Here is a 27,641-nt window from a genome sequence, read left to right on the forward strand (position 1 = left end):
CAACAAAAATCATTCCTCTTCTCTCTCTGTTATAATAACCCACTGACCTAGACAGCGTAGAGTGCCTTCCTGTCCTTAGCCTCCCCTCATATCAATTCTCATTGAAAAGTGCGGATTCAATCTCATGCTCAGCCTCATGGGTCTTCTTCAGGTTTGGGTTATTAACCACAGGCAGAACTGGCATCTGAATCCTTTCACGTAGTTGTTATTTGCCAAGATTAGAATATTAAGTAGGACACTTTTTAACCAGTCACTCAAACAACCTCCAATCTGAGTAGCTCAACAGGGGAAAGTTGTTATAACCTCATTCAGATCAGACAACTCTCCCTGGTTGAATCTCCTTCAAACAATGAAAAGGAAACTAAGTTCCTTCCCTCTTGTGGATCTGCCATCCCCTTAGAACTTCTTCAAAGGCATTGGTTAGAATTTTTGTATTCATCCAATAAGTAAGAAAAACATGAATGAGGAGGATCTTGCTGGTGGTTTTGCTCAGGCCTGGGAATGACTTACATCAGTTGCATCAATTCACCTATGTTCTGTTAGGCAGAATGTCTAACACTGCCTCAGCCAAGATGCAAGATAGCTGAGATACATGCACTTATTTTCTGCCACAATTGATTTGTGTGTCAAATATATTACTTAAAAAAATATAGACACAATTTGGAAAGCCCAACATACTAATGAATGTAATGAGGGTTATTATTTATATTATAAGTTTGATAGTATATTTTAGTAGGTAAAAACAATGGAATTAACTAAAGGTATCAATATTCTGCTGTACTTGGAGTAGCCAAATTTAATAACATATGATATAAGAAAAGATATCATTCAAAATCTATAAGATTACTAGGGATAAGTTAAATAAAAATTTAGAAACTTTATGAAGAACTTATTAAAATGTATGGAAGGACAGAGAAACACCCTGAATAAAATGGGAGATATAATCTGTAACTGAGATGAAGATTAAACATGTCCCTTTATCCTTAATTAATCTTTGAAGTATGTGCAATATAAAATATGATAGACATTTTCTAACCTTCATATAAGTAGAAAAATATATTATCTAAAGCATTTTTGAGGTGCTGGGGATTGAACACAGGACATTAACATTGAGCCACATCTCCATAGCTTTTTCAAATTTTGTATTTTGAGATAGTGTCTCATTAAATTGATAAATTGCCCAAGTTGGACTCAAATTCTCATCATCCTTCCTGAACTTCTCAGAGTGCTGGAATTACATCTAGATATATATCTTAAAAAACAATTGAGCATGAATGAGTGGACATTCATGGCAATGTTTGTAAGTATAAAAATACTGCAACCTAAATGCATGCAGATAATAGAAAACTGTATACATGTCAAGATGACTTATATTTAGTTGAATGTTATAGAGGAATGTTTAAAACAGAAACTAGAATGAGATGTATGATGTAATGCCATTTAGGTAAATTTTTAAAATACTGAAAGACCCATGTATACTTCATGGATTTGAGGCAGGAGATACTGTGAGCAACATTCTAGCCTTAGGTTCAGAGCAGACAGGATGCCTTTCATGGAGACCACAAGAGCACCCCGCCCAAATCACACTTCCCTGATATCCAGCATGAGCCCCAGGGGCAAGTGCTCTAACTGTCGTAGAGTAACCTAGGATAACCCCACAGTCATTATGATATCATTAGTATTAAAATTTTGATGTCTCCCTCCCCACCTCATGGGGACTTAGCTGCCAAGCTGATTCCGACTTGACCCATAGAAGTTCAAAAACTTTTCTTCCCAGCATGGGTAGAAACTCATAATTAATTGGAGAACATCTTATTAGATACCACCTCAGAACCCCAAGACCTGGAAAAAGCCCCAATAAAAACCTCAGATCAAAAGTAGAGGAGCCTACCCTGAGTCAGTCTTGCTCTTGAGCTTTCCCTTCGGCCAGTCCGGAGTGTGCTATCCCTTTAACAATACCCCTGCCCTCCTTACTACTTCTGGGTCCTGCTCAGTTCTTTGTTCTCTATACCAACAGCCTGGATATCAGTGAGACAGAGACCATCTGTCCAGTAACAGATTCATACACATGTATACCAAAATATTTTGAAAATGTAATAAGGGGGCATATATTTAACTGATAAAAGTTATTGTTTCTGGAGTAAAGAGCACTGGAATATAACTGAAGATAGTGACTCAATAGAAACTCAAGTAAAGCCCTATTTTAACTTTTTTTCAAATCTTAGTATTTAAAAAAAAGCCAGGGCTAAAATTATAGATCTCTTCAATAAAATGCTTATCAATTAAGGATATTATAGCTACATGTGTATTTATGTGTGAAACACACATAAACAGAAAAATGTGAAATTCTCCTTTGAAAATGGAAAAAAAAGTCAAGGAAGGAAACCTCAACAGATATTAAACAGTACTTCAAATAAAATTTATAACAATTAAAGTATATTGTATGGGGGCATAAAAATATACAGACAAAAATCAATGGAAGAAAATTAAAAAGCCCAGGGAAAGATTTAATAATATATCAGATTTAGTAAATTATGAAGATGGCATCAGAAGTCAATGGAGAAAAGAATTATTATTCTATAGCAGTGAAATGAATTAACAAAATTTTCCAAAATTAGACCTTTATATCAAAAAAGAAAATACTGTCTGTATGGGTTAGATTGAAGAAAATATTTAGAAGTCAAACCTAGTTTTGAGACATGAATAGATTTTCAAGCATAAAACTACTAAAGTAAACATAAAGCAAAATTTTTCTATGTTCCAAACAAATGTCAGAAAAATATTTTAAAAGAAATATCTGCCGGGCCTGATCGCACATGCCTATAATCCCAGCACTCGGGAGGCTAAGGCAGGAGGATCCTTGGAAGTTTGAAACCAGCCTGGGCTATAAAGTGAGCTCAAGGCCAGCATGAACTGCATAGCAAGACCCTGTCTCAAAAAGACCAAAAAAAAAAAAAAACAAAAAACAACAACAACAAAAAAACTAGAAAGAAAGAAATATCTGCATTGTATATGATAGTTAAAAGTGTCAATATAGAAAAATATAAATTAATAAAAGTAGTAATGCCTAAAAGTAAAAAGAACCAAAGATATAATTTATAAAAGAAAAAATTAATGGATAATATACATGAAAATATTCGAATTCGTTAGTAATAACAAATTGCCAATTTGGTAGTTAGACATATTTTGAATCCTTCAGAGCTGCAATTTTTTGAATTAATATATTCATTATTGGTAAATGTGAGCACCTGTACTCTTTGGATAGGAATAGGAGATAACTTTCTGGAGAACTATTTCTCAAGGAGCAAAAACCTTAGATTATACTATACATATCATCCAACAATTCTAAATCTAGAAATTTACCCTAAGAAAATAATTATAAATATGCACAAAATGATGTTTTCATGTGCATATGGAACATATACTGTAACAAGACGATGTTTCAGGCAATAAAATAAGCCTCAATAATTTTTGAAAGATTGAAAACTTAGAAAGTACTATATATCCTTTGACCACAACAGAATTATATTGGAGACAAATAACAATTGTAACTGAGAGGTGGCAGTGGATCTTTAAAAATTAGACTATTTTTTTGTTACTGATAATCTGTTGCTGGACATGGTAGTGCATGTCTGTAAACCCAGCACTCAGAAGGCTGAGGCAGGAAGATCACTGTGAGTTCACGGCCAGCCTGGACTATAAAGTGAATGCTGAAGTAAAGCCTGAACTGCAAAGTGAGATCTGCAAGGTGAGATCTTGTCTCAAAAAGACAAAAGCAAAACTAAACAACAACAACAACAAAAAAAACTGTTTATTAAAGAGTCCCCTGCTGAGAGAGTAAACTATGCAGCACCCCTTCCCAAGCTTGGCAAGGGTCCAGCACTTCCTGTCCTGTGGACAGACACTTGGTTAAATCTACATAAGGGTATTTCCCAGCTTCGTTTAACCATTCAATAATCTGCAGTGCCTCTGTGGATTTAAAGGGGACAGATTAGTTGCCTTCCCAACTTGAAGAATTATAAATAAATTCATTTTTGCATTTTTATGGGATTTTTTCATTCATTTTACGGGAAGGTGAATCACCTCAGATACCCAGACAGCTTGGGACTAGATTTCAATCTAACCAAACCCCAGTCAGTAACACAACGAGTTACAAGAAAATCCCCAAATGTGTACCAATTGAATCACATATACCTAAGTAACACAACAAGGAAATAAGAGAATATATCAAACGTAGTACTTAATGGAATGTCATGGCATATACAGTATTGCACAATACTTTGAGGGATATTTATAGTTATAAATGTCTAAACTAGAAGAGGGAGCTGGGGATGTGGCTCCAGGGTAGAGTTCTTGCCTAGCATGCACAAGGCCCTGAGTTCAATCCCCAGTATTACCAAACAAACAAAAAGCAATCCAAAAAATTAGAAAAGAAAACATGTTCAAAATCGAATACATAAGTTTCTCCCTTAAGGAACTATAAAAAGTAAAACAAAAGCAAAATAAGTAGAAGGAATGAAATAAGAACAGCAATTGAAAATTAAAATTGAAAATGGTTAAACAGTAAAGGTAATTAACAAAGTCAAACTTTCATCCTTGAAATTGCTTAAAATCTTGAGAACCTCTGACAGTTAAGAAAAAGAAAAACACAAATTCCCAATATCAGAAGTGAAAAGGAGGATATCATTAAAATTCCTGCAGATATAAAAAAAATAGTAATGGGGAGGTATGAATAATTATATGCTAACAAGTTCAACAACTCCAGTGAAATGGAAAAATTCTTCAAAGACCTATTTTAGAAAAACTGACTCAAAAATCTTAACAGCAAAAACAAAAAAATTTGAATATCCTTTATGGGTTAAAGAAATTGAATCTGTAATCAAAAAATTTCCCATCATAGGCAGACCTTCCTAACACTTGGAAAAGAGCAAAGCAAATAATGACTGGTTATGTAGCCAAGAAATAAATCAAAGCGAAGTGCATCTGTAGGTGCACAGAACAAAGAGCAAATTCAGAGTGTCAATAGATTCGCAGCTGTGGATATCTGGAGTCAGATCTAGGCAGGAGCATTTCTAGTGTGTGGCAGGAAGTTGGAAGGTGAGCAGGAGAAACAAACTAGTGGCCTCAAGAGACTGGAGATAAATCTTAGCCTGAGACCTAGAGCCATGAAAGAAAATGCCTGTTCTTCACACAAGAATTAGAAATAGCTTACTGCCAACCCAGGAAGGAACAAAAGAATTTACAGACATTCTGAGACCCAGCCCTAATAATTTTTTCCTGCTCCTTTTACCCTTACACATGCTCTGGTTACTTACTTATTGTTGTTTTTAATGAAGACCTGTCAGTATAAAGGAGAACCACTGAAAATGTCTGACCCCAACCCTTTGCAAAAGAAAACCCACTAGAACTGTTATGGAAATTTAGAAGAGATTACCATAGATTGGCCAGTAAACAACAAACTCTTTTGTACCTATATCCTATCATTCACACCCAGGCACTAGTGATAATAATGGTATTTCTAAGGGTCTGATCTATCCGTTCCATCAAAGCCAATGTTGAGGAAAATTTGGTGCAAGGTGTGTTGAATCAGACAGGAAAGAGAGATGAAGGCAATGACAGTTTGGACCAGAACTGCCCAGCAGTTTCACAGATGAAGCATCAATGTGAGATGGCTTTGGCAATGAGTTTTAACTGCCAAATCTTGAAAACAATACAAAAGCATGCTCTTAGGGTATGAGGACATCACAACAGGCGTTTGGACACAATGAGCTCATTTGACTGTGCTGTACTGATGGCCACTGGAAATTCCCCACCCTTTTCTGGGTGCTATCTAAGACCCTGGGATTGTCATGTCTCCAAAGAATTGAGGACAACTTCCTAAAACACAACAGAGAGAGACTTTTGAATATTTTACTGGATGGGAGTTCAGAACTCAATTCATTTCACTTCATTTAGAAAAAGGAACTAATTGGTGGGTCTTAAACTCAAGTGTTGAGAGGGGAATTCATATTCACTTTATAGATAAATGATCCATGCAACCCAAATGGAAAGGCAGAAGTCGCTAATGCCTTAAGCATCTCTGTTTTTTCCCTGAAAGCCAACCTAGAAACATTTGAAGGAATAATCCTGAGTGTCTAAATCCCTAGTGGATAAGTATCATCTTTTAAAAGGGCAATACTCAAGGTATAAAGGCAACTTCCTATGAGTCAGTTGGTTTCTCCTAGCTTTTGTCTCCTCCCAAGGGAAATAACTCCAAAACTTCTCCAAAAGAGCTAAAAAAAATGGAGCTGAATGTCAGTTTAAACAGAGTCCCAGCCTCAAGGAAACAGTTGGGGGTTAGATGGGAAAGGACAGAGGGGAGAGAGGACAGAGCAGAAAGAAGAGGAGAGAGAAATGGGTCTCTCTTGGGGAGAAGAAGCTTCAAATAAATCCAGGAAGGGAAGCTTTTTCCTTTTCCCTAAGAAAAGTATTTTTTTCCTTTTCCCTTGGGGGGCCAAAAAATCTACATGACTTAAGCAAACAACAGGAAATCAAACCAAATTTTGGAATGGCAAATCACATACATGACACTGACAATTAAAATTTGTCAAGGCTAATATGAGTTGCCTAGTCAAGATTTGGGGGATAATTGTCCGAATTCATCTCTCTGCAGTCGTATGTGCAACCTGAGACACCTCAGCTATGCAGCATCTTTCTGCCTGTGGGCTCCCTAAAGACAATGAACTACTTTGTATCAGCTGCCTCCACATCATCAAACCACCAGAAAACATAGGAAATAGTGAGTTTATTCCACCTAACAAGAGTTTCTGAGAAAAGCAGATTATCTTCTGAAAGCATGGTGTTGATTGCCTCATTCCTTTGCTCTCAAAGCCTCTACCTCCTCATTCTTTACTAAACCCATCTCTGCTCCTTCAGGAGCCATCCTGGTACCAGCCACTTAGAGCTAAATGCTCAGGTCCTTTTGCTTGCTGCTCCCAAGTAATCCATAGGAGGCCACTTCTTTTGTGGACAGGAAAAAGGGTGTATTCAAAGCCAGCTCTGAGGAGTTGGAGTGGGTCCATTTTACCACAGATCACCATATTACTGTGTCCAGGTATGTAAGGCCTTTTTTTTTTTCTTTTCTTTTCTTTTTTTTTTTTTTTAGGAAGAAACAGAGGGAAAGGGGAAATTCAATGAGAAAATTTTCATCTACAATCTTGCTTAGTCCCTCTCTGCCCTTTTCCACTCCTGTGGAAATGAAAGGACCCAACACCCCTAGGGCTAGCATCTGCATATTCTGTCCATTCATCTGGGCTGAGCAATGTAGGTTATGGCCTAAGCCTGCAGAAGTATGGAGGAGCTGTCTCTAAAGAAAAAGTTCCAACCTTTAAATTTCCATTCTGCCCTGCCTGTTACAGTCCAAGTCCCATCTTTTGCATCAGTTTTTTAACCATTTTCCAAAATGCTCTCTAGACTTCAACTAAAAATTCCCTTTCACATATTGCAAACATATACCACTAAAAAATAAAATTTTTCTTTCCCTAACATGGCTTTAATCTTGTGCATGGCTGTCAAAACTATAGTTTTTTAAATTTCTTAAAACATTTTGCTTTTAATGTCTTGATATTTGTCAATTTTTATTTGCATTCATGAGTAATAATTAACTTGAGCATATTCTGAGGTCTGGACAGGGTTGGTTCCCCAGTGGTTCATGGTTCATGTGCTGGAAGCTTGTTCCTCACTGTGCAATACTGAGCTGATGTGAAGGTGATACGGCACAGCGCTGCTCTCAGCAGGATTAATACATTTTTTTCAGGACCTCAGTTAGTTTCCACAGAAGCTGGGTGCCAGAGATGGATAGAGGACTGGGACAGGGGAGGAAGAGTAAGGCACAAAAAAGCGAAATAAAATGTGTTATGTACATGTACCAACTCCCCACGAGAAAGATAATCTTTATATACTGCAAACGTGTACTAGTAAATAGAATAATATAAATATTTTAAAAAATTATTTTGATTTCTTTTTATTTTATTAGTACATTTGCAATACATAATGATCCCCTCCATAATGGAGAATGTGTACCTGTACATAACACATCTTAATTTTTTTTCTTCTGTCCCGTTTCCCTCCCTTCCCTCCAACCCTTTTTATTTTCCTCATTTGCAAAATCTCTGTTTCCATTTTCTCCTTCAGGTCCTTTTTTGTTTAAATCCTGTGTCCTGCCTTCTCCCTTTCCCCTTCTCTTCTTCTCCCTCCCATTTGACAAAGTTCTCATTTCCTAATACCTGTCCTATATTTTGCCCCTTATTTATACTTCAGGTTTCTCACACAAGAGAAACAATGTGATATTTAAACCTGCACATCCAATACATTTCACTTAAGATTATGGTCTTGCATATGCTTCCACTTATCTAAAAATGCCCCAAGTTTTTCCTTCTTTATGGCAGAGTAGTTATCCATTCATCTTAAGAGCAAGGCAAAAAAAAAACTAGTTGTTATGGCAGACAGAACTTCATCCTTGAAGCTCTCTTTCCCTATTGTCTTTCTCTCTTACATGTACTGTCACCGTGATGCCATCTGCTGTCTGATGATATAGCCAGAAGACCCTCAACAAAGACAAGCAGATGTCAGAACCATGCTCTTGGACCGGCCTCAGATCCTTTTGTTATAGCAATACAAGGAGGCCCAAAGATACGACGCATTTTACTCTTCTACAAGATACTGACTACCTCTGGTGTTTTTGTAATACCAGTGTCACCTAAATGTCTAGCATGCCATATTTTCCTGAAGGAACAAGCACAGAGGAGCTAGCTGGATGCTCATAAAATGTCCCTATATTCTGGAATAGATCCCCAATAGTCATGCAGGTCTTTTGGCCAGAAATGATTATTTTAGGGATTGACAGGGATGGATATATTTAATCCTACGTGCTTGAGATTTTAAATCGAAAGACAAAAGAACTAAAAACTAAAGATGACTTAGTGGTGGGTGCCTAAAGAGAAGGACTACAGACATCTGCTTCAGATGTTGCCAAATCTACTGTAGTTTTTGTTATCTCTGGTAATCTATCATCCAACTTTCCCTGGAATGCTACAAGGCACCTTCATATCCTTCTAAACTTTTCTTTTATTAAGCTAGCTCTAATCAATTTCTTTTACTTTCCTCAACAATAGCAAAAACTAGTACGCTTATCTACTGTATGTTTGCAAACTTGAATAAATGATTAGAGGACTATAGTATAGAAATGGTAGTAGTGTTAAAAGAATATGAAAATATTTCAAATTTGTGGAGTTCAAAGAGACAAAGATATTTTGACATTTGGATATATAACCGGTGACTCCACTCACCTAATGCTGAATCATAACATATTTGCCTCCATTATTAATAATATTTGTCTTTTAAATTTGATTCTTCACATATTTCTGTAGTATCAATGGTTACTTTAGTATAATATTTAAGGACCTAAAATGTTAAAAAATGTATTAGGTTCTAGAAGGGTGGCAATGTAAAGAGACAGACATTACTTTTAAGCAATTTACAATCTATTCTAAGAGACTGAAAGATACAGAAATAACTATGATAAAATCATTCTTCCTAACATATCTGGAAGCAGAGCCTGAGACAGAGATTTGGGCATACAATTCATAGATAGAGTCCTCCTGGAGAAAACTCTGTGGCTAGAGGGAAAAGAACCTAAAGAATCAGAAAGAGCAAAGCACGGCTGTGATCTCAGGCCTAGCCTGATCTTTTGGACACAAGAGTGGTGTTGCTGAGCTCTGGAAATGACCTTCAAGACAAATGTGCTCAATTATGAGGCACAGTAGCTGCATTTTATTCTCTTTTCATCAGTCAGTCATGGTTTATAGGCAGATCTAGGTTGGAGATGGGTCTCCCGTCCTGAGACAGGAGTCTCTCTGTAGTGGAAGGCAGGCTAAAAAAGATGGACAGTTGAAAGCCCTTGACATAGAAGACTCAGTGTAGTAGAGGATGAGCCCAGTGACCCAGGTAAAAGGAGACAAGAGGACTCGGATTTGGGATGAAAGGTGCTTATTAACTGTCATTAACATGACCTTGGTCTTTTAGAATAAGAATTAAGATCTTTTAGAGGGTGTCTACAGCACAAAAACTTGCAGAAAAGGTAACTACACAAACAGTCCCCCTTGGGCAAGAAAGTAATTTTCCCTGCTTATGAATTGCATCAGTATGTGAAAAGCCTATGAAGTCATGAGATCCTGGAATATTCTGTGTCAACTTTGAGTCAAATGCATTTTGCAGCAGACAAAGAGGCTGAAAGGCTAATTCAGTTAACACCATAGTCATGGTGGTGGTGGTGGTAGAAATAAGTTCTATCTGGACTCTGCCAGTTGATTGCTGTATTCCGTGTGGCCTATAATTGTAAGTATCCACTTTGGGGGAAAAGTTTACATGTTCAACCGTGCTTTAATTAGCTTTTAATTTGTGAACTACTTGGTCTTTTCAGAAGGAGGTCTAATAGAATTTCAAATCAATATTTGAAACAGAGTTCAAATCTCTTCCTTTGTTCCTTTTCTCCATGGCAATGATCTCCATCTCCTCCTCTCCTGCAAAATTGAGGTTGAATCATTTTGCTGGTTTCCATTTAGCAATCAACAGACATTTTCCTAAGTTTATTAAACACTTCTATGGCCTTAAGGAAGTCTGCCTTTTCATTTGCATTAAGTCGATTACTGAAAGACACTGAAGATAGAATAATTTATAGATACCACTAATCAGAATAATATCTGCTTTATGAATTATGAGTTCCATCACTTACTGCCTTTGGCTTCATCTAACTAATTCTGCTCATGAATTTAACTTGCTCCTGACCTAGCATGAAGAGCTGGATGGCAGTAGGATGGCTTCTGGAAAATTCCACCTTGTGAAAATGAACTTCTGAAGTGAAATTAACAAATATTTTCTGATACAGGACTGGTAGGCTGATGAGAAAAAATGATTGCCTCTTCATTTGTGTAATAAAAATAGAAAGGTAGACATCTGCTGTTAACTTATCCAAGCTGGTTACTAATGATGTGTTTCTTAAGAATTCTTTTTCTAGAACTCTGTTCTTAAATTTTAAAACTCGGGTACATGCCACTATATTCTGCTTCGGCATTTATTTAGAGAGGCTATTTCTTCTGATGTAGGCAACTTTATAAAAACTAAGCATTTTCATACTGGTAGACTTATAATTAATACAATTTAGAAAGCAATTTGATCAATCTTAAAGTCCTCATGTCCTTTGATTCAGAGTTTAAGCTTTTCTAGATGTATATCCTAAAAGTAAAACATCAGCAGCATAGGAGCCCTCCCCTACTCCCAACTCTCCCAAAGCAGAACAAGGGTCACGAAGGAGAAGAAAACAAATACCAGGTGGCAGAAATCTATGAAAAGTGCTTCAGAAGAGAGGAAGAAAATATATGAATTTAGGAAGAAATGTACCAAAAATTCACAGCAATTTCACTCAATATGCCCACAATGAATCTCTAGAAAATAGGCAAAAAACTGGATGAGCTAACCAAAACAGTTCAAAATTTGATGGATTCAGCAAGGATATGGAATCCTTGTAAAGATGTTAGATGGGAATACCTGAAATTAAAAAACTGTATAGAATTCATACATTGCAGAAATGATAAATGTGAAGACAGAGTGTCTGATATTGAGGACGAAATAGCAGAACAATGAAAATAGAAATCAATGACAAAAGAAATTTCTGAAAAGATAAAAAGCTCCTGAAAATTAACAATATACTGCTAAATAACCCATGAGTCACAGTAGAAATTTTTTAAAAAATGAATTTCTGGAAGTTAATGACTATCATGGTAAAATTTGTTGAAACATCTGGGACACTATACATGTGTGAAAATTTGTCACACTCAATTCTCCCATTTTAAAACAGAGCAAGCTCATGTAGACAGCCTCACAACAAATCATAAGGCACTTGAGAAAAAAACAACAACAAAAAAACCCATAGACCTGATGGATTCACGGCTGAATTCTCCCAAATCAAAATTAAGGTAGGAAATTATAAGGATGAAAATGGAAATCAATGAAACTGAGACTTAAAAAAACTGTAAAAAATCAATGAGTCAAAAAGTTGGTGCTTTGAAAGAATAAATAAAATAGACACATATCTAGCTGGACTTATCAAGAAAAAGTGAGAAAAGACTCACATTAATGGAACTAGGAATAAAAACAGGAAACCACAGCAGACACCGTGGAAATCCAGAAGATTGGTATTTTAAAAAATTATTACACTTTATTTTAAAAAATTATGCAACAGCAAGTTAGCAAATTTGACGCAAATGGATGGATGCCTAGACACAAACTATGAAAATTAAGCCAAGAAGACATAAATATGCTTAACAACCTGATAATAAGCAATGGAATTGACAGAGTAATAAAGAATCTACCAAATAAAAAAAAGCCCAGGACCTGATGGATTCATTGCTGAATTCTATAAAAATCTTTGAGTATATTATATCATCAGTAGTCCTCAAGTTCTTCAAAAAATTGAAAGATATAGAGTACTCCAAAACTCATTTATGGAAGACAGTATCACCTTGATCCTAAAACCAGATAAAGACATGCTCAACTAAAAAAGAAAACTGTAGATTAATCTATTAATGAATGTAGATGAAAAATTTCTCAACAAATTATTGGAAAATAAAATGCAGCATGTCATCAAAAGATAATATATTATGATCAAGTAGGTTTCACCTCAGAGATGCAAGGGTAGTTCAACATATATAAATCAATAAATGTAATTAAACACACAAACAGAAGTTCAAAAACCACATGATCATTTTAATAAATATAGAAAAGGCTTTTGACAGAATCTGACACCCTTTCATAGTAAAAACCCTGAAGAAAACAAGATGGAAAGACCATACCTGAATATGATAAAAGCTATATGTGACAGGCCAGTAGCTACCATCATACTAAGCTGGGAAAAACTAAAAGGATTCCCACTAAAATCAGGAACAAGGCAAGGATGCCCGCTATCACATCTTCTACTCAACATAGTACTTGAAACATTATCCACAGCTATTAGGTAAGAGAAAGAAATAAAACTCGTACATATAGGAAAGGAAGAATTTAAATTATCATTACTGACAGATGATATGTTATTGTACATATTAGATTCAAAGTACTCCACCAAAAATCCCTTGAAATTAATAACAAACTTTAGCAATGAAGCAGGATACAAGATCATTGCACAAAACTCATTAGCATTTGTGTACATCAAATGAGATGAGAAGGAAATTATGAAAATAATGTCATTCATAATAGCTTCAAGAAAAATTAAATGCCTAAGAATTAACCTAACCAAGGAGGTGAAAGAACTCTACAAAGGAAACTACAGTATTCTGAAACAGGAGATTAAAGGACACCAGAAAATTGAAAAAAGCCCCCTGCTCCTGGGTAGGCAGAATCAATACAGTCAAAATGCCCACACTCATAAAATTACAATATGGATTCAATCAAAACACCAGTCCCAATCAAAATACCACCAGCATGCTTTACAGATCTAGGAAAAAAATTTCTAAAATTCATATGGAACCGGAAGAGACCCAGAATAGCATAAGTAATTTTGAGCAAGAAGAGCAGAACAGGAGGCACAGTAATACTTGACTTGAAGCTACACTACAAAGCAATAGGATGGCTTCATACTGCAATAAAACCAGTCACATGGAACAAAATTGAAAATACTAAAACTTTCCCTGACACATTCAGCTATTTGATCTTCAAAGAGGCCAAAAGCTTATGTTGGGGGAAAGATAGCCCATTCAACAAATGGTGCTGGGAAAACTGGTTAACTACGTGCAGAATATTGAAGCTGGACCCTTATCTTTTACCATATATTAAATTAAATTCAAAATGGATCAAAGATCTCAATATTAAACCAGAAACATTAAACCTACTGGAAGATAAAGTAAGTAAAACACTTAAGACATAAATTCAAAATGGATCAAAGACCTCAATATTAAACCAGAAACATTAAACCTACTGGAAGATAAAGTAGGTAAAACACTGAAAAACATTGGTTTAGAAAAGAAATTTTCCAAACAGAACCTCAGTTGCACAGGAAGCAACAGCAAGGATCAACAGATGGGATTATATCAGACTAAAAACCTTCAGTATACCAAAAGAATCAATCAGTAGAATGAAGAGACAACCTACACAATGGGAAAAAAATTTGCCAGCAACTCCTCAGAGGACTAATGTCTAGAATATACAAAGAACTAAAAAAAAAAAAAAATTAAACCATCTAAATTTAAAGATCCATCCAGGTGTGGATTATAGATTACATGTGTATAATCCCAGCACTCAGGAGGTTGAGGAAGGAGGACTGCTGTGAATTTTAGGCCAGCCTGGGCTACATAAGCAAGTTGAAGGCCAGCCTACATTACATAGTGAGACCTTGTCTCATAATAAACTAATAAAATAAAATAAAATTAAAATAAATTTTAAAAAATATAAATATAAATTAAAGATCCAGTGAAGAAAAGGGAGAGAGAATTGAACAGTCACTTCACAGAGGAAGAAATATAAGCAGTCAACAAATATATGAAAAAATGCTCAACATCTCTGGCCATTACAGAAATGCAAATTAAAACAATGCCAGGAATCCATCCTTCTCCAGAAAAAATGGCAATCATTGAAAAATCAAACAATAACAAATGCAGGCATGGCTGTGGTGAAAAACAATATTCCTTCATTGTTTGTGGGAAAGTAAACTAGTACAGCAATTATGGAAATCAGCACAGAGATTTCTCAAAGAACTGATGTTAGAAATTGTACAAGACCCAGCAAACCCTTCGCTAGGTATCTTCCCCAAACAGCTAAAGACATCGTAGTACAGTGATACATGCATACCACTGTTATGGTAGCACAACTTATAATAGCTAAATCTTGGAAACAACCTGTGTATACAACAACAGATGATTGGATAAAGAAAATGTGTTATCTATCTACCATGGAATACAACTCTACTAGAAAGAATGACAGATTAGAGACATTTGCAGAAAAATGGATGCACTTGGAAAACATAATGTTGAGTGAAAAAAAACCGGACACACAAGCTGAAATGCCATATAGTATCGTTCATTTGAGTGAGGCAAAGTACAAACAAAGAGAATAATAAAGGATGGATAGAAGGGGAAAAAGAGATTGATTTCTCCCAATAGGGAAGTGACCCAAGGGAAAACGTGCCAGGGTGAGGAGGAGGGGAAGGGAAAATAAGTACAATAAAGATATGCCATGTACAGGAACCTAATAACCTCAATTAATATAAACGTTATCCATCATAACATGAGCTAAGATTAATAGTGTCAACCAGAATGAAAAATGGGATAGGGGAACTGGAGGAGGAGGGGTAGAGAGGAGGGAAAGCAAAGGGGATTAAAAAAAGAAACAGGCCGTGATTTGTACATATTACAACTCCCCAACATGATTATAAACTGCATGAACTGTACATATGTACTAATTAAATAAAAAATAAATTGAAAAAAATTAACAAATACCCCACAAACCTAGTTTTAACTTCCATGATTTGGAAGTTTTCTCTGTTTCAACACAGGGAAAGTAGCTTGGTGTTAAGTAATTTTCTTTTTTTTTTTTTTTATTATGTTGTTTCCTCGTTCTACTCAAACTATGTTACAAAAATGGACTGACTGGTCATGCCCAGCACAGCAGCTATTTTTAGATGAGATGCTACCTGATTCATGAGTCTCCCACAAAGTGAATGGAATCATTTAGCTACATGAGTAAAAATTTTGTCTTTTGACAATTCACCACAGTTGCTCATGAGCTATGAGATTATTGATGGTATAATTCTTCTTCTTTACTCTTACTATTTTGATAATTTTGAAAATAGTATGGATAATTTTGTTAATTCAGGTTTTATAAAATAAACCACTTATGAGAGGAGAATAAATTTACAAAGGCACAGACAAAGTTATATTTCTTCAGAGCTCACTGGAAATATTTGAATTGCAAAGCAAGTTTCCTTAGGGAAAAGCAGGAGGGAGCATGATACTGTGAGAGATGGACAGGGAAGAAAGAAAAATGAAAATAAGGCCAGAACCCTTCACTAACCCTCCCTCTGGGTAAGGTGCTAATCTGGTTATTTATGCATTCTCTGGAACTGCTGTCTAAATCATCTGTCAGCAACTGGAAAGAACACAATTTTCCTCTAGGTGTGGGGTCACTAAAGCCAGAGCCTGACTTTCAGGAGCAAATATTTAAAATATTTCCTAGAAAGTTTCTCCCTAAATTGTGTCCCATCTACCTCCAGGAGCATTTATTTAAAATGATGATAAGATGATAGCAATGAGAGAGAGAGGAAATTGTCAGCATGACTTTGATCATCATTATTGATTTCTTTTAGGACAGCAAAGCCAGAGAACATTAGAGATGATCCAATCCAATATCCTCCTTTCATAAATGTGTACCTGAGGCCCAGAGCTATGATATTGCTTTATATTTGATTTGGCATTTGAAACTCCCATCTTTGTTTATAAATTCAAAATTTCTTTCCATAATGGTACACTAGACTCTACCAGATAATGTTGAAAAAAATTAGTGATCTACTTCACATTACACATAGTAAGGTTAAACTTACCCCATATTTCCTATTGTAAAGCACTAAATTTCTTCCCTCACTCCCCAACACACTTTACTTCAATCACATCATCACTGACATTGACAAGCTCTGAAGATGTAAGAGGCTCTTACCAGATGTTATGGTTTACATCTCTGAGAGATGTTCCACTAAAGCCACATGCACTCATAGGTTGGTCTTTTCGTAGGTGATTGGATCACAGAGGCATGATACTCATCTGCAGATTAATCCATTGATGAGTTTATAGTTAAATGTGATTTGGAAGTGAAACCTTGGGGGAAGGGGCATCTCTCTCCAGTTTCCCTTAATTTTTCTTTGTCTCTTTCTCTCTCTCTCTCTGGTTTTCACCACCATTTCATGAACTGTCCTCTTCTGCCATGGCCCTCTGCCATCCTTGAAGCCGGTAGACTATGGATTGAAAGATCTACAAACTGAACCAAAATAATTTTTCCTCCTTTCAGTTATGGGCATTGAGTATTGTGTTTCAGAGATGAGAAAGTAACTAAGACACCATGGTAATGTACATTTTGTTCTTTACTTAGAAACAAATTCATCATTAGAAAGTAAGTATCCTGCTTGCCAAACAGAATTAAACATGAAGCATAATAATGCAAAGAAAAGTTTCTATCTGTACATTCTCACTAGTTTGGATGTCTGAAAAGAACACATTTTAAAGTATAGTATTGTCTTACTTACTTTTGTCATTGCTGAGACAAAATACTTAACACCCACAAGTTGAAGGAGGAAAAGTTTAATTCAGTTTACAGTTTGTAGAGTTTTCATTCCGTACTTGGCTGGTTCCAAGGCAGGGTGACATGGGAGCAGGGCATCACAGAGTAGAAACAGTTCATGGCATTGCAGGCAGAATACAGTAACAGCAAGCAGTAAGCAAGCAGCAAGAAAGCAGCAGCAGGAGCAGTAGGAACAGTGAGCAGCAGCAGCAAGCCTACCTTCTTTCTGTTGCTTTATATCCCATCCAGGCTACAAGCCTATCGAAGGGTGCACCATTCTAGAGTGGAGCTTCCATTATATAACTTTTTAATCCCAGTATCATACCCTTAATCCAGATTTTCAAACCCTAATTCAGCCACCTTTTAAATTTCCCCACCTCACTCATTCATGGCATGTGTGAAGACTACTCAGTATAAAGTCTAGATGCCATCCTTTAATCCATTTCCCACTGATTCTGAATAGCAGTATGACTTTCTTTTCATAAATGCATCCTTTCCACACACAACTTCAGGGGAAACTGATCTCAACTCCAATACTACAGGTGATATAAAAGGTCTAAATGTAATCAGATTCTTCCCTGTGTGTATCATCTTAGTAATACAGGTCCCAAATGACTAAAATATGGCAATCCTTGGTTATAGGGATCAGTTTGAGGAGTCACATAATCTATCTTTGGCTACTGAGACAAGAAGAGTAGGACATTAGCTGGAAAAAATGTTTCTTAACTCTTGAGAGAAGTCCCCAGAAGAGATGATCTCCCATGTGCATGTGCCTCCTTGTCCGTTCATCTCTCTATCTTGAGGTAGTGGAAAGGTATTTGTGGCTGACAGCAGAGTTGAGCACGCTGTAGAGATATAGATCTGTAACTCTGGTGGACAATTTTTGACTTCTGCTTGAAGAAGCCTCTTTTAGTTACACGAACTAATAAATCCGCTTTAATGTTTCAACCTGTGTGGTTGGGTCTTCCATCACTTGAGGTTAAACGCATTGTAACACAATTCTGACTTGTATGTTGATTTCAGCACCAGGTTTCATATACATCACATAGTTAGTCCTCCAAAAGTTTTTAAATAAGTGACCAAATTCATACTTCCTATTCCATGATTTAATTATTAAATCTCTAAGATGATCCTATGGTGTTTGATTGTTGTATTAGTTTCTTGTTGAAATCAGTTTTCTCCTTTTGGGTTCTTATCCTGAGGGCAAAGGAAGAATGAGGCACACAGAACAGCAAGCTGTAGGGGAACAGTAGTGCATGTGGTTTACTAGAAAGAAAAAAGAAAAGCCCTCACTAGACAAGCATGTACCTGAATCTAAACACACAGCTTTCTGGCAGAGCAAGGGGCAGAAGATGTGAGAAAATACAAGTATGCAGCTGTTTGCCAGGCTTCTTGTCATCTGCAGATTTCATTTCTTTGTCCTTAGTATTCCAGGTTTTTGAGGCTTATCTTTAGCTCATCCAGGTCCTGGCCTTCAGCACTCCATTTCTTTTGTTTACTCACTTGGTTTCATCAGGCCCTGAGCTTTGTCCCTTTATTTTCTGGTCTCACTGTGATTGCTTTAATAATTCATTATGAATTGGGTAGGTTAAAAATAACAAATATTTATGCTCTTACTAGTCTGGGGGCCAAATGTCTACAGCTGGTTTCACTGAGCTAAAATCAAGGGACTAATAGGACTGATTCCCTCTACAGAGTCCAGGGGAGAACCTGTTTTCTTGCTTTGCCAGCTTCTGGAGGCTGCCTGCCTTCCTTGGCTTGCTTCTTTTCCTTGGTATCACTTTAACCTCTTCTCTCTGTCGCACACTTCCTTCTTCTTTTATCCTCTAATCTCCCTCTGACCATCTCTTTTTGTTCTTTTTTTTATTTGTTTGTTTGGTTTTGGTTTTTTTGGTACCAGGAATCGAACTCAAGACCTTGTGTTTGCCAGGCAGGTGCTTGTGCTACTGAGCTATATCCCTGGCCCCATTCTAACTGTCTCTTATAAAGATGTGTGTAGAGCCTCCTAGATAATTGCAGATAGTCATTTCTTCTCAAGGCCCTGCTTCCAATCATGTTCACAGTGTTGTTTGCCACATGAATTAACATTACAGGTTCCCATCACTAGGACTTTGCTATCATTGAGGATGATGTTTAGCATATCATATTTGCCTAACTTACATAATAAAATTAAGGGAAATGATGTAGTAAGAGACAATGTTTTATAGATAACATCTGGTACTCTTATTTTTAAGATGTAGAGGCTAACATCCCATGAGGTAGCTTATTGAAGGTCACATAATGATAACTAGAAATAAGGTCTTATGGGACATGACACACTTAAATCCTTACTAGTCTGTCATGTTCCTATTGAATTTTATTGTGTAATACATAATCCAAGCATCCTCAGTATTTACTATTGGAACATAATGTTTTAAAATTTTTTCAAATTTTTTTCATAATAAAATTTTTCATAAAAGTTTTTCTTTCTTTCCAAAAGAATCTCAAACAAAAAATAATTTAAATCATTCCTCGCCTGTCTGGAAGTCTGACCAAAACTAGCTTCTGGATTGTTTTGTGTCTTTATACTGTACCGATAATTTTTCTAGTACTGTTGTATATATTTTCTAGCTTTTATCCACTCAGTTGATAACAGCCTGAAAGTCCCATGACACAATACACTGAAGTGGGCTAAAGTAATTTCATCATCCTACATTCTTCCTGTTTTGTTCATTTCAGCTTGAATGTCCATTGGGCATAATGATGTTCCCCACTGCAGCAAATCTATTTTCAATGGGCTGAACCACTCTGGATCCTTCAGCTACTTCAGTGCACATCACCTTTTCAAATATACTGATCTACCATTACACATCTTTAGAGAAATTTTGTTTAGAATGCCTGGTAAACAGGGCTGTAATTTTCTCCATAATTACACCATTAAACTTCATTTTCTACAAATATATACTCTTGCAGCAAATAATTTGTGCTATATGCTACCTTGAGTCAGCATCAAGTTATATGATGGGTGATGTTGGATGTTTTTTCTTTGAAAATGAATAAACTGTTTTTCTCAATTATGTTCTGTGTTTATGTGCCTTTTTAAACCAGTGCCAGCACAAACTCTCTTCCCGTAGTTACTAGCTAGTCTAAAGGCAAAGCCCATGGAATTGTTTAAAAACAGATCAACATTCATGAGGCCAAAGTGATTGTTCTGGTAAGTCATGCTTTCTTTAGATGAAACAACTTCCAAATTTATCCCCGGAGAAGGAAAACTTTTCTCATGAATATTAATCATTCTTGATGGACCTATGAAGCAGTTCACATGGGGAATTTGGAGCTAACTTTTCATGATAGAAAAAAATACTTATCCCCTTTTCTCTTACAGATAAAGAAGCAGGAAATACAACAACCAAAGGTGTAATTTCTAAAAGGCTAATGGCTATTATGGACAATGTAGGACTAATCAAATTCATCATTACATTTAGTCCTTAGAATATTCCTACAGAATGAATATTATTATTCCTATTTCATAGAAGAAACAGCTCTGGTTTCTAATACTTAGAGACTTAGCCCAAGGTTCTGGTATCCATTGCCTATGTATGTACAGCAAACAATTTTAAAACATAGTGGTTTAAAGCAATGTTTTACTTCTAACACCTCTATAGGTTGTCTGTCTTTTGCTAGTACCCCTGGGGGACTGACTTGGAATAGGACTTAATTAGAATGGTTTCCTCACGTAACTGAACACCACTGAAAGGTGAGCTGGGAGTAGGGCTCAGCAGATCTTTCTCCCTTCAAGGTCTTTTGATCTCAAGGAAGCTAAACTAAGCTGTGCTCCACCCCTGGTAAAGGCAGCATTACATAAAGTGTACAAATGTTTATCAAATCTTTGCTAGATGTGACCAGTATCCCATTAGTCAAAGCAAAACGTAAGGTAAGTTCAGGAGATTCATAAATAGGAGAGTGATAACAAAATAATATGATTTTATTAGAAGGTCATCAGGTTAACAACATACCAAAATCACACAGCTGGTAATAGAACTAAGATTCTAGAGCCCATTCTGGAAGCACAGAAATATGTGTGACCACTTAAATAACATCTCATAATAGCTAGTTATGGGGCAAAAAATAATGTTAGGCACTTAGTTTTGGGTAAAACCTTTCCCTTTGCCATGGTAATTACCAGGCAAACATGAGTAAGAAACAGATTTTCATTTCACTGTTTTTGCTTTAGTTGATTTTCTGCTGTTAAGATCACCTCCAAGGAAGGAGGACATGATCAAAGCTCAAGACACACATGTATGGAAATGCCACAGTGGAATACACTAATTTCTACACTTAATATGTGTCTTTGTTACTTTTTCTTGTTGCTGAGACAAAATGCTCAACAACGAAAGTTAAGGGAAGAAAGGTTGACTTGGCTAATAGTAAATAGCAGTTTTAGTTCTTAGCTGGCTGACTCCAACGGCAGGACGGCATGGCAGAGGGGCACTGCAGAGGAGAAACAGTTTGTGGCAGGCAGAAGACAGTAAAACCAAGCAAGTGACCAACAAGAATGACCAGCGGCAAGCCTTCTTCTGTCCCTTGTACCTTATCCAGGGTAGGTAGTACTCATACCCTTAATTCTAGCATTGTACCATGAATCCATCACACACTTTAGACCCATCTATCTCCAAAAAAACCCCACCTGTGACCTCATGAGACTTTGGGGGACATCTAGACACAAACAATAACAATATGTGTTAATAATTTTTAAAAGAACAGTTTCTAGCAAAAGCAATTGTGCTCTGACAAATTTCTGCTAGTTCTTTTGTAGGAGAGTTCTAGGTCTAGCCAGACAGCGACATAAACATGGTCTGAGTAGCTCAGCAGCTAATCTAGGGCTGTTCTGCATTAAATCTCTCCACATTCCTTGTCAGGCCTCATCTCTTCTGAAACCCATAAAACTAGAATGCACCACCTCTTCTCAAGTCAGACTATATACTGACTTGGAGAGGTAAACACTTTGTTGGGTTGTTGGCTTTCCCTGCAGGGAGGATCTGAGCATACCAAACTCAATCTACTCAAAGTCAACCCAAAGAGAAGCATTATTATCTCTGATTAATTCTCTAATCTTACAAAAAAGAAAATGTACTAAGAAGAAAAATGACTGGTCCAAGTTCTCAAAAGTAGTCAGTGACAGATACTGAAAAAAATAACAGACGACCTACTTGATTTTCCAGTTTGAACCCAGTTACAAACCACACAACTGTAACCCAGTTACAACCACACAAGCTATATTAGAGAACATTAATGTGAATTTTGGCCTTCTCTTCTGGCCATTATTCTTCATAATATTTCCGTATGATATTTATGGGAGACTTAACCATCTTCGCTTTCCTTTTTAAAAACAATTGGAGAGTCATGAGTTACTAAGCCTTTTCATTTTCCCTGTTAGATCTTGCCCTTCATCAAAGGGAAATAACAAAGGGCTAAAGTAGCGGTCATACTCTTAGCCCCTACCTACCTGCGAGGTCCTCTCTGTACCTCAGCTTTCTTAGTTATAAAATGAAGATGTCAGACTAGATGACTATACGAGGGAAAGCACTTAAGAAACACCTTCACTTGTGAATTTTAACTCAGAAAACTCTGAAGTTCAAGTCCAAAGAAAGCATATAAAACGTGGTGCTGGAAGCAGCATCCATGATCATTTTGGCCTCCACAATATTCCTGTGTGTGTGTGTATGTGTGTGTGCATGTGCGTGTGCTTTCTATTATTAAATTTAGTGAAAGTTGAAAATATGAGTTCATGTCAAACAACTGGGATGAAGGAAAGGAGAAAAGGAAAAGAGGAAGGGAAAATATGTATGTATATAGAAGGATAGTTGATGTCTATTAGATTATTGAAAGGAACTGTTAGTGCTTAATTTTTTTTTAACCTATATTGCATTCTTATAGCTGGTAATCTGCACAGTATTCTTTCATCAAAGCACATTTTTGCTGTTTGCAATAGTTTGGATCTGGAATGTCCTCGAAAGACCTCTGTGTTAAAAAAAGGTTTGGTTTCCAACCTCTGGTTCTGTTGGAAGTGGTGGAATCTTCAAAAGGTGAGGCATAGTTGGATGTCTTTGGGTCATTGGGGGTGTGCCCCAGAAGGGAACCTTGGGACACCTCTTCATTCTCCTTTGTCTCTTTTGCTCACTGGCTGTCACATGAGCTACTTTACTACACTACTTTACTACTTTACTACCCATCATGGTACATTGCCTCCCCATAGTCCCAGAAGCAACAGGACCAACTCATCGTGGACTGGAACCTCTGAAATCATAAGCCAGAATAAGCCATTTCTCCTCATAAGTTGAATAGTGCTGCTAACTTTTACAGTGACAGAAAGCTAACTAACACATTGTTTAGTTTTCACATTTTTATGAATATTAATATTTCCATCAAGTCTGATCATTCCAAAATAGTTTTGAAAGTGCTTGCAAGAGGGCAATAAAAATTTCTCATGGGGGATTGGAGTGGGGGGTTTGGGATGGGAAGAAAGGCAAAGTGGAGGTAACTTCAAGCTGTATATATAATTATTTTTTCCCCTCTCTCCTCCACTAATAAATATTTTGATATATATTCAATATGCATGCTACATTAGCATCAGTTACCAATTATTCTCTTATTATTCTATTTGTTTGAAATGGTTCATCTCAAAGATAAAATAATGCTTAAAGGGTGAAGTGTTTAGAAGATATTAATAATGATGACTAAAGTGAAAATGATCAAACCTACTGAATGTGCTGAGAGTTGTGCTGTATTACTCTACTATCCTAATGTACACAATATCTGATTCTCAGGCCAGAGCAGGGGAGCAATGTCAGGGAGGGTCAGGCAAGGTACTATATAATAACCAAGGTCACACTTCCATGAGATGCCCAGAAATACGTAGGACCGTGCTTTTTTAATCTATTAGATGTTCCTCAGTTTAACGAAGTTGACCCATCAGAATTAATGGTCACAGATACAGAGAAGGGAATAGATCAGTAGAAAATGATATATTGGTATATTTATATATATTTGAAATTTTTTTAAATCAAAGAAGGGTTCATACCATAGAGTCTGTCCCTCACTCACACTCACAATCTCATTCTTACCTTTCTCTCACCTTGTTCATTCGGTTCCAGACATGCAAGCTTACCATTCCTGCAATAAGTGAAGGCGATTTTCACTGGATCCTGTCTGCTATGGCTGGGCCAGTTTTCTTCCAGATTGCAACAAACCTCCATCCTTTATCATCTTAAGTTCTCAGTTCAAATGGTACCTCAAAACTGAGGTCTTCTTTGGTTTCCCTATACAAGTTAAACCTTCCCTACTCCCTCTGTCCCTAACACCCTGAAGTCCCCTCTCTTCAGCACCTTGCCTTTCTGTCACTTTCTTTGCTTTTCATTTTAAAATATATCACTGTTAACAAACAATATCTACTTTTAAAAATATGAATCTGCTGCTATGAATACTAAGCTCCAAGAGGCAAGGATCCTTGTGCTTAGTGTTCACTGCTGAACTCCAGTGCCCACTTCTGCCTTATACATATGAGAAATTGAGCAGACCAGAAAAAGAATTGGAGAAATAGAGTTTAGTCTATAGAGTTATTATCAGTATCTATTTAGAATAAAGCTAGAATTGTGTTTTATAATTTCAAGTCACAGATTAGGGAACTAACTCTTGGTGAATTTTGCTACAAGTCAAATACGATCCAATCTCCAAGCCTTTTTAAAATCTTACAGTGTGAAGAAGGGGGAATGATAGCAAGGGTACATATCACTGTGGGTAAAGACTTACCATTATCACAAAAAGATGGCATCAAGTTGGAGGACAGTGACCTTGCAGGTTCTCAATACACACGAGACCCATCTATTTTGGAAAAAAAAGATGCTTATCATAATATGTATCAGCAGGGAAGATAATTAATGTCTACTATTTTTATTTTTAATTTTTTATTAATACCTGTCTGTAGTATGTAATGGTTATACTCCTTATGTGGAGTTGGTACATGTACAGAACACAGCTTAATTCCTTTTTCTTCCCTCTTCCCTCTCCTCTCTTGACCTCCCTTCATCTCTTAATCTCCTTCCCATTTGAGATATTTTTTAAAGATGCAGAGGGCTAATTTAGACTCTTATTTCAGGAACATACCTATGGAGATTTCAAGGTCAACCTGTGCTTAATGACTTTGAAGATATGAAAAAATTAATATATAGGTATTACATATCTATATTTAATTACATCCTAGTCATGAATCAAAGAGCTTCTCTAGTTTAAAAGAATTCAGAGATGAAAGGAAGTATTTGAGACTGCATAAGTAAAGAATGTAGAGTTAAAAGAATAAATACTAAATAATACATAATATTTAAAATATTGTATGAAAAGCACTACCACTTCTGTTAATCCTCACAAAAATTAGTGTATTGAGTAATCTGGAGAGTATAATTATGGCTCCCATTTTGAGGATATGGAAATAGATTCAGTATGACTAAGAATATAAGCTCACTCATAGCAGCTCTTAAAGGGCAATATAAGGCTACTACCTGGGTAGTCTGATTCTAAGAAACAGGCTTAGCACTAAGCCTTAGGAGGGAGTGGTGCTGGCCCTAAGAGGGTCTCCATTTATTCCTTCATGTGTTCATTCATTCAAGAATTATTTACGAATTATTCACTCTATGCTAAATTACTTGCTAGGAGAATGACAAGACAGAGTCTTGCCCTCTAAGAGCTCACTTTGAAAAGTAGCAAAGATGGAAAACCAGCACATTCAGAAAAGCAAGACATAATTTCAGATCACGAAAAGTGCTAAGAAGAAAAATGTAATATACAGTTCTTTTTTTTCCTCTTCACTTTACAGCATTTCCCCTGCATTCCTAAGCAAAGACCAGCCCAGAGGAACTATCTATAGCCCTTGGCATTGCATTTTCAATATTTACCTCCCTCACTTCCTGTATTCTACCCTGGAGCCAAGCACTGGCATGTCTATAGCTGCAGGAGCTTATGAAGACCATAGGAAGCCACAGAGAAAGCCAAGTGGGGGACCGAATAAATTATTGAGATAATTTGGGCAGAAATATTTCCTGCTGAGGCCTGGATATTTGGCTAAAGTATTTGCCTTGACAAATGGGTTTGATAATTATTCAAGCTTTGATTTTGCTTTGGAAATTTTCTGTTCTTGAGGTAAGGTAAGGATATTCATGCTGGGCTATGGTATAGATAGCAGAAAATGGATTGTAAGTGAACCCCTAGCCTCCTCAGGGTTACACTGAGTTATAATCAAAACAATTTATTTGCTCAACCAATAATTGTCTAGTATCAGGCAAATAAGATCAGAAATTGAAAGAATTAATTGGTGGGACAAATAAAAGAAGGTGGCATTAGGGAAGGGAGAAGGAAAGAGACACACAGAGAGAAAATGTATCCTTAAACTTTAGGATAGACAGTAAGATGCAACAGAGGCATAAGGTGAAATGAGGAAGGGGTACTTTATCAATCAAAGATCAAGCTCATCTACTTGAAAACCATGACCTACACAAAATAAAGGCTTAAAATTTTTCTCATTTTATGAGAAGTCCAAACACACACACACACACACACACACACACACACACACACACAATCTAGGGTTATAGTGATTCCACAGAGTTATTAGGGACCCAAGATCCTTCTGAATTTCCCTTCTGCTATCACTGAAGATGGCCCTTTTCCTCAGACTGGCAAAATGGCTGGTAGAATTTAACAGATAAGTCCTTTGTGTTTCTGTTTGAATGTATTAACTAAAAAATAAACGATAGCCAGCTTCAGCATCCACATATAATGACCTTGGCAGTCATTACTCCCATCCTGACAATAAGTGAACGCTAAGCAAACTGAAAATCCATTATATTTTTAATGTGTCAGAGAAGTAAATTCAGAGGGCAAATTGCCAACCTGAAATCTGGAGAGACAAGTAAATTCAGAAACTCAGAGCTGAGCTACTTACCAAAAACAGAAGCAAGTGAAATCCTAAACAGGTAGGGACACTTAGATGGTAATTTTGATGAATGCTGGAGGCTAAATGAGGTTAGATTATGAATGAGAAGTTCCTGCCTAGGCAAGGTAGCATACACCTGTAATCCCAGTACTCTGCGAGCCTCAGGCAGGAGGATCCTAGCTTTAAGCCCAGACTAGGTAGTGTAGTGACTTGGTGAGACCCTGTCTCAAAATTTAAAAATTTAAAAAAGGATGCACATGTAATTCAGTGCAAAGGCCCTGATTTCAATCCATAGTTCCAAAAGAAAGAGAAGAAAGAGAAGAAA

General features: G+C 36.5%; 1 long non-coding RNA gene across 1 annotated transcript in view; it reads right to left on the minus strand.

Annotated features, from left to right (window-relative positions):
- Positions 1–27,641, minus strand: part of LOC106148865 — a 68,940-nt gene that overhangs the window by 25,480 nt on the left and 15,819 nt on the right. Inside the window, exon 2 of the long non-coding RNA XR_001234586.1 lies at positions 25,141–25,212. This is a non-coding gene — a long non-coding RNA (uncharacterized LOC106148865). The remainder of the gene's footprint in view (positions 1–25,140; positions 25,213–27,641) is intronic.

The sequence above is a fragment of the Chinchilla lanigera genome, unplaced genomic scaffold (genome assembly GCF_000276665.1).
Source record: "Chinchilla lanigera isolate Chin_1 unplaced genomic scaffold, ChiLan1.0 scaffold00030, whole genome shotgun sequence".
Taxonomy (NCBI): Eukaryota; Metazoa; Chordata; class Mammalia; order Rodentia; family Chinchillidae; genus Chinchilla; species Chinchilla lanigera.